Below are 15,598 nucleotides of genomic sequence, written 5' to 3'. Positions count from 1 at the left end.
CACTCTGCTGAGTCCCCGGAGTGTGGCCTCTGTGGACTCTGTCACCATGGTTTTTGCTTTCTGGGATTTGTCAAGGTTCAGTCAATGAGAAATTCAGGATAGAGATAGAGTGGTGGAAGTGAGGCAGGATAGAAAGACAGGGAAAATTAAGAAGGTATGGGAGGAAAAAGGAGTTCCCCAGAACCTGATGGAAATTTCTTACCAGCTAAGAGTCAAGAATGCCAGCACGGTTAAGAATAGTCTGTGAAGGATGCCTAAATACAGGCCACATTGCTTTAACATTGAGATGTTTCAAATGAGAATGTTAAAATAGCAGTAAGCCATGCTTAAGACCTGCGCATATGTAATCCATATGGCCCTTTGCCTTTCCTAGATGTAAACCTGAAACTCTCTATGAATCTCATAAGAACCTCATTTACAGTAAAAGACATGTCTTAACCCCCTTGTGTGACCCTTGTGGACCCCGGTTTGACCTTATTAGATTGCAGTTCTATATCCCATACATCTCCAGAACCAACCTCATTTACCAAAAGAGAATTGGTGGGGAATGTTTGTTCCTTTGTTTTTTTATTAGCATACAATGAGTTAGGTTTCATTATGATATTTTCAAATAACTTTTTTATTTCACTTCCTACCATCCCAAAATGTCAGGAGGAAACATGTCATTTGTAAACAGAAAGGTGGGACTAAAGAGATGGCTCAGTGATTAAGGCATTTGCCTGCAAAGGCTAAGTACATGAGTTCAATTGCCCAGTACCCACATAAGGTCAGATGCACAGGTGGCACATGTATCTGGAGTTTATTTACAGTGGGAAAAGGTCCTGGCATGCCCATTCTCTTCCTAGCCTTCTACCTCCTTCTCTCTCTCACTTTCATTCACTCTCATAAATAAATAAATAAATAGACTCAGGTGTTTTACTAAAATTAAAGTTCCTAGCCAGGCATGGTGGTGCAAGCCTTTAGTCCCAGCACTTGGGAGGCAGAGGTAGGAGGATCACCACGAGCTCGAGGCTACTCTGAGGCTACATAGTGAATTCCAGGTCAGCCTGAGCTAGTGTGAAACCCTACCTTAAAAAAAGAAAGAAAGAAAGAAAGAGAAGGAAGGAAGGAAGGAAGGAAGGAAGGAAGGAAGGAAGGAAGGAAGGAAGGAAGGGAAGAAGGAAGGAAGGAAGGAAAGAAGGGAAGGAGAGAAAGACAGAGAGCGAAGAAAAGGAAAGGAAAGAAAGGAAAAAAAAGAAAAGAAAAAAATTAAACTTCCTATTGAAGTCTCCAGCAGACAGAACTCTAGTAGAAGGGGTCATGTCACTGTAGGAGGTGGATCTTAGAGTTCACCTCTATGGTGTCTTTGGAGCAGATCTGAGTCCAGCCCTAGTAGGTGTGTTCAGAGTCTGCTGGTTTATACTCGCTGGTGTTGGTGTTTGGTTGCTGCAGTGGTGTCTCTCTGCACCTCTTCCCCCGCTGATTGTACTTCCCCTGGATTCTAAAAGCCAGAAATAAACCCCTTTCCTCCTGTAAGTTGTGTTGGGTTGGATGTTTGTTCCATCAATGAACAAACTGACAGCAACAGAGGCCCAAGTATTTAAGTGAGAACCAGAGGAATAACAGTCTACCCTGGGATAGAGAGAATCTTCCTTGGCTTATTAAGTAAAGAGAGTCCAAGCCAGGTGTGGTGGTGACACCTTTAATCCCAGCAATCGAGAGGCAGAGGTAGGAGGACTGACATGAGTTCAAGGCCACCCTGAGACTACACAGTGAATTCCAGGTCAGCCTGCGCTAGAGTGAGACCCTACTTCAAACCTCCCCCCAAAAAAGAGAGTCCTCTCTCACCCCCCAGCTCTTATCTTTCTCTCTAATTCCCTTCCTGTCCCCTCCTCTCTCTCTCAATCTGTGTGTGTGTGTGTGTGTGTGTGTGTGTGTGTGTGTGTGTGTGTATGTGCGTGCGCATCAGCCCTTTCTTACTGGAACAGCCTTCTACCTAACTCCCTGACTCTAATTCTTGTTTCACTGACAGCTGCCAAAGTTAAAACACCCCAAACACAAAACTTCTGGTTGGAACCCCTCCCTCAACTTAAGAACATTCTGTGGCTACCCATAGTGAAGAAACTAAATAAAGCCTGTGCCACCTTTCAGCGTGTCCCTTGACACTCTGCTATCTGAAACTCTATCTGAGGCAGGCAAGCACAGGAAAAGCCAGGAGCCTGGGGCACCTCACCTTAGTTGCCCATTTCCCAGGAGAAAAACACCCAGTGCCTCTCCTCCTGTGGGTAATTTGTGCTGCCACATCCTTGTAGAATGAGAGATGAGAAAGGAGAGCTTAGACCAGTACTGGACACGAAAGCAATGAAAGCCAATTTGTCCTTGAAGTGACCAGACAGAAAAATCCCTATTTACCATCTCATGAGTATGCCTGAAAGGATGTACACAAACTTAAAATTATGGTATGTCCAGCCTGCGCATGTATAGACTGTCCAAAATTATATAACAGCCCATCTGTCAATCAGAGTAAGAACCCACCCCACTCCTGGCCCTGGACGCCAGCACCGCCCTCTGCCAGGACTCATAAAGGGACCCGCAGGAGAAAAGTCAACTTGCGCTTAAGCCCAGCGTGTAGTCTGCTGAGCTGCTGGGGCTACCAGAGCTCTCACTTCTGACAAGTGCATATATCCATGCTTGCAACTCCATGTCTGTACAATTCACCATTGAAGACACAAAAGGACCTGGATATCACGTCACGGCATACTCCGACCCTGCCCAGTAACATATCTGTCAGCGGATCAAGGTTAATGATGAAAACATGCCATTTAACTGTTGGCTCTTGTGCCAAGCTCTGTGTAAAAATGAGAGGACTTGTTCAAGTTTCAGCTCAGTGAGTTCATAATGACTACAGATATCTCCAATCATTCCTGGACCCTCGGAAACTTGAACTATTTTGAATTCTGATAAACCCTCTCCTCTCCGATTTTGTCTTGCAAAGCTCAAATCAGAGATGTTACTTAAATGACAGGGGAAATAAAAACAGGTAGCTGTCAAGAGGACCATGAAAATGCAGACTAATGTAGGGACAGAAATCCTAAAGCAATTAACAAGAACAAAGACACACCACTATGTAAACACTTAACCTGTTAGCTTCAAGCAGATTGAAGTCAAGTTACCCAGAGCTAGAATAGGGAGTGGAATATAGTGCCATTTCTTGAAGCTCATTCGAATTCTCTTTGAAACTTGGGCTTCCACATGGTTAATATCAAGACTCCTGAGCATAGAAATCTACAGCCTTAGGTCATTAACACTCGTTAGTAGGAAAGGCTCATGATACTAATCCTTCACATCTTTGTGGCCCTTTACAGTGTCAAGCTGATGCCACATTCATAATTTCATTGATCATCTCTACACTTAAGATTCAGCTGAAGATGTCCATCAATTGACACCCTCACTCAGGGACCACAGAGAAAGATGAGAAGACCCAAGGGGTGCCTTGGATGTCGTGAGAGATACAGGGGTAAATGCATTATGTGCCGTGCTCTGAATATAGAATTTTTTTTTAAATAAGCTCTGCCAATTATGCTTGCAAGTATCAAAAGGAATAGGAACAGACTTAACCAAGGGTTGCTTAGACCAGCTCTGGCTTTAATGAACAGATAAGAGTTAACTTATAATTAGCATATTAAATTATGGGCATAGGCATCTAAAACTGGACATGACTTCTTATGAAGCAACATACTTGAAAGCGTTGTTCTCTGGCTGGATGAATATTATTCCTGTTCTTAACCTTTATTTACTTTATAAACCAAACGTGATGCTCCCTCTGTAGCCACACACATATATGAATAGGTGGTATGAGGATGTTAAAAGCACTAAACCTGAAACCGGAAATAACTATATTCAGTTCTTTTGAACACTCATTTGCAAGTCACACTAGCTCTCTAAGCCTGAGTTTGCTCATCTATAAAAAGGGGGGCTGGAGAGATGGCTTAGTGGTTAAGGCACTTGCCTGCAAAGCCTAAGGACCCAGGTTCCATTCCCCAGAACCCACATAAGCTAGATGCACAAGGTGGGACATGTGTCTGGAGTTCATTTGCAGTGGCTAGAGATCCTGGTGTACCCATTCTCCCTCTCTTTCTCTCTCTCTCATAAATAAATAAATTTTTAAAGACTACTAGCCCTTTACCTCAGAATATGGCTGTGAGAAATCAAACCAAATAATCCAAGTGAAGACATGGCAAGTAAAAACTCTCACCAAAATTTTATGGTTGTTTTTTACTATTTCAGTACAAAGATTTCTGTGGGTTTGCTTACCCAACCCCCATACTTACCTTCCTGAAGGGCAAAAGGGGCTATGGCTAACATCTGCACCCACTTAACAGGACGGTCTAGGGCCAGCCTACAGCACTAATGCATGGATTAAATGGGTCCATTAGGTTACATGATCAAATATGCACTGTATGTAGGAAGTAAATAATTTCTGGCTCTGGTTGCCCTGGTCTATAAGACAATATTAGTGGTCTTGGAACTATCTGAACTCATAAGCAGTGCCCCTAGTGGGTATTTGGGAGCCAAGGTATCTACCATCACTGATGGGTCTGATGACTACCCTGGAGAGAAGCTTCCTGGCTGGTTCTCTCCCCCTCTACCCCCACCCTGTTATGTAATCCCAGACATCTCACTTCAAGGCTCTGTGGCCCCATTTGTTAACTGAGAACAGAGCTGAAGACTCCTGAAGAAGCTCCCATCTGAAGATAGTTCACTGTAGGGTTAGACCTGCCTTCTAGGTCTGGGGTATATAGCCAGAAAGTACAGTGAATGGGCTGAGCATCTAGGTGAAAGGGAAGTAGCATGGCTTTATTGAAATGTTTGGAGGCTTAAATGAAGGGAGGCGTGAAGGGCAATGACATTTCCAGTCACTGTGACCACATGGTGTTGAGCCACCAACCTTCCAATAGTCTTACCTGACGATATCAAGCTCACAGGTTAGGTTTTCAAGACGTGAACCATAGATCAGCATTAGCATCACTACTTACAACTTCTTAGAAATGCAAATTTTCCAGCCATGCTTGAAATCCCCTGAATTAGCCATCTGTATCTTCACCAGAGCTCCAAATGATTCTGAGGCACACACTCAGGTTTAGAAACTTCAGCTCTGGGGGCCAGGAGGCTAATTGAGTTGGTAAAGTACAAACAGATCTGATTTTGATCCCCAGTACCCACGTAAAATCATAAAATACCAGATGTGGCAGTATGCACCCATAATCCCAGCGCAGGAGAGATAGAGAAAGGAAGACCCTTGGAGCTTACTAGCCATGCAGTCTAGCCTAATTGGTGAGTCTCGGGCCATTGAGAGACACTATCTCAAAAAGCGGTAGATTGTATTCCTAAGGATGACACCTGAAGCTGGCCTCTGGCCTCTGCACCCAGGCATATGGATATGCATGCACACATGCAAAAAAAATAAAAATAAAAAAGTTCTGTAGAGCTTGATAATAAAGAGATGGGCTATATCCAGAAACTGGAGCTGCTGAACCAACAGAGTTTGGAAGCCTGGATTCAGATCCTCATTCCCCCCAAGACCATGAACTGGCACCATGAACAAGCAATGTGCCATATGCAAGGTCCCATTTCCTCCTCTTTTTTTTTAATTATTGTATTTATTTGAGAGAAAGTGTGTGGGGGGGGGGGGAGAATGAACATGCTAGGGCCTCCCGCCACTGCAAATGAACTCCAGATACATGTGCCACCTTGTGCGTCTGGCTTAGATGGGTACTGCGGAGTTGATCCTGGGTCCTTGGGCTTCACAGGCAAGCGCCTTAACCACTAAGCCATCTCTACAGCCCATTTTCTCCTCTTCTAATAGACACAGTGAACATCTCTCCTTTGTACATCTAGTTCCTCCAGGATTACAATAGCTCCCAAGGTGACTAAGAGGAGTTAAAATTGGAAGAAAATAACACTGGAGCCTTTCACAGAATTCTAAGAGTTCTTGCTATATTTTTTTTAATCCCCCCACCCACTGGTCAAATAATTATCTTTATACTTATCATAAAATGTCAAATTTTTTATCTCTGCATTTTTCTCAGATTATTTGCTTTTCTTAGTGCTTGTCAAATTTTCACATCGTATCTAAAATAGTTGGAGACTCTATCAAAATGCAGATTCTGGTTCTTAAGTTTGAGGTGGGGGCTGAGATTTTCATGTATAAGATTCCCAAAGGTTGGTCATGGGATCTGTACCACACTCTGAGTCATAAGGGCCGAGCCAAAGTGGCTATTGCCCAATCACCACCTGATAAAGCCCTATGCCTTGTACTATATAGTTTTAATAACTTCTATAAAGACACTAAAGTAGATTAAATAATAGGTTTGACAGCAAAGATCCTTCTTGGGGGGGCGGTTGTTGACTACTTCAATAATCCTAGAATAAGTTGACCTGTGCTCCAACTAGGAAAGATGGGCGGTTAGAGGCAGTTGGAGGTGGACACAGTTGAGAAACAGAGCAAAGGTCTTGGATTGACAGACCAAGTTGTAGCTCTTCAGAAGATGAGATTCACTGACTTAGATAATGATGACGGAGAAGCAAGTGGACAGAGGAGGCAGCATATAATCACTGCGGACACACACGGACACCCTGGCTGGAAGTGCCTGAACACCATCAAACCACAGATGCCCAGGAAGCCATTTGGATATTTGTCTGGAGCTCAGTCTAGAGGTGTGTGCTAAGGTCTGAAATGTGGAGGTCATGTGCATGCAGCAGTAGCCATGCATGTGGATGAGGTTATCCAGAGAAGGATAGAGAAGGATCCAGAGCTCTGTGGGCAGCAGGGTATACGCATTACCCATCCACGTCTGCCCAACTCCGACGCTCTGTAGTCCTCTATTCTTTATGCCCAGCTCTCCCCAGTGTGACCCATCCTAGTAGTTCTGTGAGGAGCTTAGATACTCCTTTTGGGAAAAAAAAGAAAAGTCAGGATTTTGGAAGCAGGTCAGTTTGGGTTTGCATCTCGGTTCAGCCAGCTATTAGGGGCATGACTTCAGGCTTGTTGACACTCTTCTCAGAGCCTCTCCTTTGTAAAATAAGAACAATATATACGCAGATGAAGAAGTCACTCCATGTAATACAAGTATGTTTATTATGCGTTTCCTTGACACCCAGTAGGTATCCAGGAAAGGCGACTTCTCTTCTGCCTTTAATCGCCATTGCTATCCCAAGGCCAAGAGTTAAATGGTGACAATCTCAGCTACTGGCAAGTTTCAGATTTCCCTTTCCTAACCTCTACTCTATGGGGCCCAGGACACTTGACCTGCCTGAAGCAGAGACCTCTTTCCTCACCTTCCCATGCCCCATTCCCACACTTGCATGAGGCCCTTAAAATGACAGCTACCAACATTCTCAATTACTATATCCCATGGTAAATATTTGTGGAATGAATATATTTTATATAATAAATCCCAAGCTCAGAAATGTCAAGAAATTTGCCCCAGGTCATTTGACTGCCTTCAATTCAGGGCCACACAGTACAGTATAAAACTCATGCATTTTTTTTCCGTGACACCTGAACCTGTTCTTACGTGAGTAAAACTTCCAATTTCTTTTTCTTTTTAATTCTGCTTCTCTCAAGTCAAAGTACACACACTGCAAATGAACCCCAGTGGCTTCTGCCTTAACCAAGGTCTTTCTCCACATGCCCAAGAGCGGAGTCCACTCGGGGCCTCGTGTGGAGATGCTACTGGCCTCTAGTGAGGCTGATGTAGAGCTTCCCCAGGAGCCTAATGGACCTCAAGGTCCAGGCTGTTGTTCCTGGCTTTGTGCTGCCTCCCACTCATCAGATAACACTCGACCGAGGACAAAGCTCCAGTCAGAGAGCTGGAGACTGCATTATGCTCTTGAGAGCCAGAAAGCAATCCACAAGAAAAAGAGCAGATCATGTTAGGAAACAAGCAGGGCAACTCCATCACAATAGCATGGCTCTCGCATCCTCCCCCACCACTCTGCTTGTCTTGCCGAGCCGGGCCCTCGCTCACCCATGGGACACCCAGTGCCTTTATCACCAGCCAGCATCCTCCTAATATCTATGGGGCTCTCTGTTCCAGAATTAGCCACATGTTGCTGGTAACAGGTCTTGATTCCCATTAACAGGGAAGACGAAGCAACTAATTCAGGGCTTCATGGTTCATGTTTAACAGCGTTCATTGTACACACCTGATCATGACTGGGAGGTACAGACACAGTGTTTGCTTATTAATAATGCACCAGCTCTAATTACCAAGTCACCACAAGAACAGCACGCGCCCCCAGATTCTTTGGTCTCTGCCATATCCCATACCCCGCTTTCAACCATGAATCTGCATGGAAGAATTTGCAAAGGCCAAAAGCACTTTTCTCCACATGCAAAGGAACCCTAAACACACAAAGGCCGCCTTGGGGAAACAGGTGCTGTGGTTGCTGACTGGGGGAAGTGGAGCAGAATCCAGGAGATGAGAGCAGGAGACGTGAGGCAGGAGGCTGGAACAATCCTGAGGGGACGCCTAATCATGTTGGGGAGTCTGGTTTCCCTGCAAGGGAAATTACTATCCCATTGCCTGGGAACAGTGTGCTGCTGACAGCCATGTGAGAATGGCTCTGGGGGCTGGGGGGACCAACCACTATCCTCCGAGCTGTCTAATTCAAATGTGTGAGTCACTCCGCAATATTCCTTTGTCTGTTTTAAACTGGTAGATGGTTTGATAACCAGGGTGCTGTGATCAGCCAGGTCTGACAGGAGGAACTTCTAGAAAGTTCTAAAAATATCCACCTTGTTCTTAGAAAGAGCTAATTGTTCTCCCTTCTTGAATTCTTCCAGTCTCTTCGGGGACTCCTGTCTCCTCCAGACATAATCAAGTCCCTTCCTTTTGCCATTTTCCAAATGTAAAGATGCTTGTGCCCTGTTTAATCCATTTTCTCTAGGCTTCTAGCTGTGAAAATGATACTACGGGCAAGGTCCAACCGTCACAGAGCAAAGGAGGCTTTCAAAGAGACTCTCTGAGTCAACAACCCGACATAACAACATCTACCACATCCCTACCGACCAGGACACTATGGAGTAAAACAACTTCCACTATCTCATTCATTCAACATATCTGCTATTTCAAGGCATTGTTTGTTTTAGATGTGGGGTACTGATCTACAGATTTTTTTAAAAAAACCTTTCTCTTGTATAGTTTATATTCTTAAGTAGGAGTCAGTAAGTCAAAATCTAACATGGTGCCTGCTTTGGTAAATAAAGTTTTATTGGAACACAGTCATGACCATTTGTTTATGGCCTGTTTCCACACAGCAGCACTGAAGATGCCTCTACATAGCTGTTGTGGTTTGAGTCTGGCATCCCCCATAAACTTAAGTGTTCTGAATGCTAGGTTCCCAGCTGATAGAGATCTGGGAATTAACACCTCCTGGAGGCAGTGTATTGTTGGGGATAGGCTTATGGGTGTTATAGCCAGCAACCCCTTGCTAGTGTTTGGCACACTCTCCTGTTCCTGTTGTCCACCTGATGTTGACCCGGGGGTGATGTCCACCCTCTGCTCATGCCATCATTTTCCCCTGCCATCATGGAGCTTCCCTCTCAAGGCTGTAAGCCAAAATAAACCTTTTTCCCATAAGCTTCTCTTGGTTGGGTGATTTCTGCCAGCAATGCGAACCTGACTGCAACAATGGCCCATAAGGCTGAGTATGTTTAATAGAAAGGAGAAAAAAAAAAAAAGATTGATTGCTGATCCCCTGTAGAGAGTGTCAGTGCAGAGGCTAGACGAAAATCCAGCAAGGATGAGACAAAGCGCTCACTGTGCCAGGGCTTGTCTTTAAGAATCTCCACTATGTACCAGGCAATGGCTGGAATGTGGAAGATTCTGTGAATAATAGTCAAAGAAGCATGAAATATTCTAGAGGGACTATGATGTACAATGCTCCTTGCAGGGCCCTAGTGCAGAGGTGAACAAGACTGATTAAAATCTCTCCCTCTATGAATGTCTCAGACTAGTTGGAGAAAAGGCAGTAAAGAAATGAAGTATGGGCTGGAGAGATGGATCAGTGGTTAAGGTGGTTAAGGTGCTTGTCTGCAAACCCTAATGACACCCCAGTACCCAGTAAAGCCAGACACACAGAATGGAGCATGCATCTGGAGTTTGTTTGCAGTGGCTAGAGGCCCTGGTGCACCCATTCTCTGTCTCTCTCCCTCTCCCTTTCCCTCTCTCTCTCTCTCCTCTGTCTCTCTCTGCTTGCAAATAAAATTTATAAAATCAGGGCTGGCAAGATGGATTAGCACTTAAGGCACTTGCCTAAAAAGCCAATGGACCCAGGTTTGATTCCCTAGGACCTACATAAAGTCAGATGCCCAAGGTGGCACAAGCATCTGGAGTTCATTTTCAGTGGCTAGATTCCTGGTGCATCCATCCTCCTTTCTCTCTCTCTCTCTCTGTCAACTAAATTTTGGGTTTTGGGTTTGTGGTGATTTGGTTCAGGTGTCCCCCATAGGCTTAGCTATTCTGAATGCTAGATTCCCAGCTGATGGAGATTGGGGAATTAATGTCTCCTGGAGGGAGTGTATTATTGGGGGCAGGCTTATGTGTGTGATAGCCAGTTTCCTCTTGCCAGTGTTTGGCACACTCTCCTGCTGCTGTGGTCCACCTTATGTTGGTCAGGGGGTGATGTCCACCCTCTGCTCATGCCATCATTTCCCTTGCTATCATGGAGCTTCCTCAGAAGCCTGTAAGCCAAAATAAACCTCTTTTGCCCAGAAGCTGCTCTTGGATGGGTGATTTCTGCCAGCAATGCAAACCTGACTGCAACAGGGTTTTTTGTTTGTTTGTTTTGGTTTTTCAAGGTAGGGCTTCACTGCACTACAGACTAACCTGAAATGTACTGTGTAGTCTCAGGGTGGCCTTGAACTCAAAAAATCCTCTTACCTCTGTCTCCCTGGTACTAGGATTAAAGGTGTATGCCACCACCTTTAAAAAAAAAAAAACAGAAACATAGCTTGGGTCACGATAAATATGATATGAATAAATAAGCAGGAGCTGGGAAATCCTGCCAAGATGTCCACCCTACCTCCACAGCCCCATCCCTGTACACCTGCTTTGGGTACACATGGTGGCCCTTATGTAGAAGTAATACTCTTAAATCCCATCTGTTGGGCTGGGCTTTGGGTCCCAGGCAAGTAGCTAAGTTGTGAACAGGGAAAGATGTCATCAGCTACTCAGGCATGATCCCCAGGGGACTGGTCTGACATTACCCCACCCTCGGAAGGTGTTGCCTACAGGGCCGACAAACCTTGGGTCCCCTCTCATCTCCTCCTTTCCAAAAGAGAATGGTGAGATGGGCATGTGGGGCTCACAAGAAAAGAATCTTTTTTATTGCTTCGTTTAACTAACGTGTTTTTTCCACATAACTTCCCCTGCTCAAGCATTCCTTCTAATTACCATTTTCGTTTTACAGTATGCTGTGTGGAACAGCACAGAAGTAAGCTCGTGGTGAGCAAGAGCCCCCGGGGTGGCAGGGAAAATAAGGCCTGGCTATTAGGGGGCTCAGTGAAGCGGTACCTTCTCCATCTTCCCCGCAGGAGGGAGGAACGGCCCAGAAACTGCACTGCACCACACCAGACCCAGCACAGTAGGATCTGGCGCTGAGATGGCTTTGTAAGGTTGGGAAGTACCACTGGCTTTGCAGGGGGTGTGGATGGTCTATCCAGAAGCCTGGAAGGGAATTTTAAGTCACTCTGTGGATTAAGGCACAACCACCTGTTCCATCAAGATCTGATTTTCTTACGCATGTCTTGTGTCCACTTAACAAATATACAGGGAAACATCAATTATGGGATGCATGCAGGGTTTGCATGCAGGGTGCACATATGACAAGCATTTAGGATGGGGTCGGGAAGATGACGTGCACGTGGACAAAAGGCTTGGTTGTTGTTTTGATAATGATACCCTGTGTAGCAGGCAGCTTCAGGTTCACTGAGATGAACTTCCAGACCAGGCACAGTTATGGAGGAAGGGATATTTATGGGAGCTTACAGATACAGGGGAAGTTCCATAAATGGCACAAGAAGCTGGCCTGCCTTCACAGGACCAAGCAGAGAGAAGCACAAGCCAAAAAACCACACAGCACACTTCAGGAACTCCTGCTAGGCACACTTTGCATGTCTTTAGATTGAAATTTGAAACCCACCACTACACCTTAAGATCCACCCAGTGACCAGTGACATTGCCTCCAGCCAGGTGGCTGCAGATGCAAACTACAAACAAAAAACTGAATATATTGGGGGCCATCTATTCAAACCATCACATCCAGGCACCACATTCATTTGTTCATCACTCCTCCATCCCATCTCCTTGTAAACACTGGCCAAGGGTCAGTGATGTCTAAGACTGCTGGAAACAGACATGAGCAGACTTGTCCAGAAATGAGCTGCATCGTGAGGGTCATGGAGAAGTGAAGGCCGCTGGTTTGCAATGCTCCAAAGCGTAGATCTGTTCACTGGAACCAGAAACCAAGCAAAGGTGTGCATGGGTCCTGATGAGTAACATGATGGCTGTCCCAACAACAACACTTATTAGGTAGTTGGGAGTTGGAAGGAAGCCTGAGGCCTGGTGAGTTCCCAGCTATCACCTGGTTTCCTCCCATTGATGGGGCTTGATTCCCAGAAAAGATCAGAGAGAGGTTGGAAGAGTCCTGGGGCTGTTAGCCTAGACTTGCTTATAGAGGGCACTATTCCATTGAAAACCAAGGGCAGTCATCAGCCTTGGACCTGTGCCCAAGTAAGGGGGCCAATTTCATAGACCACATTTCATTCTTCTCTAAATACACTGACTTATATAGATACACTTACATATGTGGACATAAGTATAGATACAGATCTCCAGTTTACTGTGTAGCCAAGCTCTGCTCTAAGTACTTTACAAATATTAACTCATGTCCTCTCTGAAAACCAATGACTAGCTAATATTATTTGATTTTACAAATACAGAAAAGTTGATATGAGGTTAGATAACTTTCTTGCAGACTCACAACTATCAAATGACAAAGGTGGAATTCAAACCCAGGCACTCTGACACCAGGATTCTTTTTAGTTTTGTACTAAATGTATACAGTCATGTTGGTACCATTGTTAGCCTCCTCTCTGTCCCCCACCCTCCACAGGGACCCTCCTCGTTGGAGAATATGGGTCATGAATTGTGGGGTTAGCCATCAGTTATGGGGAAGAGACAATGTCTGTGCACAATGACCCAACCTGTGGCTCTGACATTCTTTCTACCCCCTCTTCCACAAATTTCCCTGAGCCATGTTGGGTTCATTTTAGATCTGCTTCAGCCTCTGTGTCTCTGGATATTTGGTTTGGTAGGTGTTGAGTGTTCTCTGTGTCTATCTCCTTTACCCTTGTGCTGGTACCAGGTTCACCAAGAAAGTAGCACTCTTGCTTATTTCCCCAATTACTCTTGGTTTCACTTGGGGCCCTTTTGAGGCATGATAGGCGGGTTCTCTCCTTAATATCTGTGTCTATCTGAAAAACAGAAGCAAATTCTCCAACAGAGAGTAAAATTAGCACCAGATAAATGAGATAACCATTGATTTTTTAGAGAAAATTTAATAGGTGTAGGCCCTCTTATAGCCCACGATTGGTGAGAGCTTCATAATGGAGAGCAGGATCATTTTTGCATATGATTCTGACTTGTTTCCCAGCTCTGGCTATGTGTTCCATTCCACTGAGGGGATCAGTTAGCCAAATCAAGAGCAATTGGTTACCCACCATGGCTGTGTGCCACTATTGCACTTGTGTGAGCATCACATCAGGTTGTTTGCTGCTGAGTAGCTCAGACCACGAGTTGCTTGGACAGATGTTGGTCATTTTCCCCCAGTTGCTTATGTAGCCACTTCTGGCAGTATATGAGCTGACTGTCTAGGGACTGACTCTCTTCCAGCTTCCAGCCATGTTGCTCCATGATACGTGCCAACAGCATATGGTGTCTTCAGCAGTAGGGTCTTACCGCTAACCTTTGGTGGGTCATCAAGTACTCTGACAGAAATCTGTCTTCTTTTGGGAAACCTTGTAGGTCTGTCTGATCAAGAGCTCATTGTGGATGTTAGCCACATGCTGGTACTGGGAGTTACAGATCAGTGCCCAAGAAGAGAAGGAAGAAAAGGATAAGTAATACAAAAGAGGTAGAGAGAAGACAGAGAGAGAAAAAAAAAACAGAAACAGGAGAAGATTAAGGTCAGTCTTCATCATACCATCTCCAGGGCCTAATGATTCAGGGGTTCCCTCTAAGGGCCTAGCGAAGGTTCAACCATTTAGTCTGTCTACCACTCAGCTATATTCCTAGCCCTCTTTTTACTTTTCATTTTGAGACAGAGTTTCACTAAGTTGACCAGGCTGGCCTTGAACTTCATAACCTCCCACCTCAGCCTACTGAGCAGCTGGGATTGTATGCCTGTACTACCATGCACCAGCTGTTCTTTCTCTAGCTACTGCATTTGACGCTACCGAGAACTACTGTAGCTGGCTAGAGAAATGTCCCTGGCCTCTGTTCCTAGAACTGGCTGAGGCTTCAGGAGGGCTGCAGGTCAGTGCCACAGGCAACCTTGTCTCTTGGCACCAAGCCCGGCTCCCAGCTTCCAGCCTTTGCTTTGTACCTTCTGGCTCACAAGCGGAAGCCAGGGATGGTCGCCTGGTGCAGCAGCAAGGACTGGAGTCTTGACAACAGGATGTCAGCTGAGGCTGCTTCAGTGTGGGCCGCCTCCTCCAGGTTTATTAGTTTTCTTTTAAAATAGATCTTTCTATTTCAAACACCTCCACTTGCCACTCGCTGCTCATCTTCCAGCGCATCCACCGTATCTCCCTGTCATCATAATATGCCACATGGCACATCACAGACAGGCGAACTTTGCATGTGCGAACCAGCAGCCCCTTGAGAAACAGCTTCCTTTTCCTCTTTTAATGATGCCATTTTTCCAGCTGCTCTTGTTCTTCTGAAAGGTGAGCCTCTGATTGCTGACTGTCCAACCACTGATTTCAACATTTTGATCACACTTTTCAAGTCTAGCCAGGAAGAGAGTCTTGGGCTGACTGTGTTGTTCCGTCCTCTTGCTTTGCAAATGAAACGACTGGATCTCAGAGCAGAGCGGGCTTCTCTGAAAGCACACAGCCAGTGAGCGGTGGAGCCGGAACTAAAGCAGGAGCCAGTTACGATGCAGTGTCGGGGTTCCAAACAGCAGTCCCAGTAATTCATCATTGCTGAATTTTACAGAGCTTGAATTTTAGCTCTCCGGCATTTTAGCTCTCTCATGGGCTCATGTAAGTGAACCATCTCCACTAATCGGAGAGGACCCTCCTTTTCGAAGGCAGCTGTCTATTTTACTCACATCTGGAATCCCAAGCTCTCTCACTCTGTAGGAATCGAGTACTCCCGGTGATATTTGGGGCTCATCAAAAAACAATTATTTATTTGAGAGCCTCATAGCAGTGTCAGAGTCCAGGGCTGGCTCTGCAGTCCAACTCCTCCCAAACAGTGAAACGCCTGCCCAGTAAAGACAGCAATGGGCCAGGCACGGTGACTGCTGCAGTCAGGTTTGCATGGCTGGG

This window comes from Jaculus jaculus, chromosome 8 (genome assembly GCF_020740685.1).
Source record: "Jaculus jaculus isolate mJacJac1 chromosome 8, mJacJac1.mat.Y.cur, whole genome shotgun sequence".
In the NCBI taxonomy this organism is placed as follows: Eukaryota; Metazoa; Chordata; class Mammalia; order Rodentia; family Dipodidae; genus Jaculus; species Jaculus jaculus.
This window is presented reverse-complemented; position numbering follows the sequence as displayed.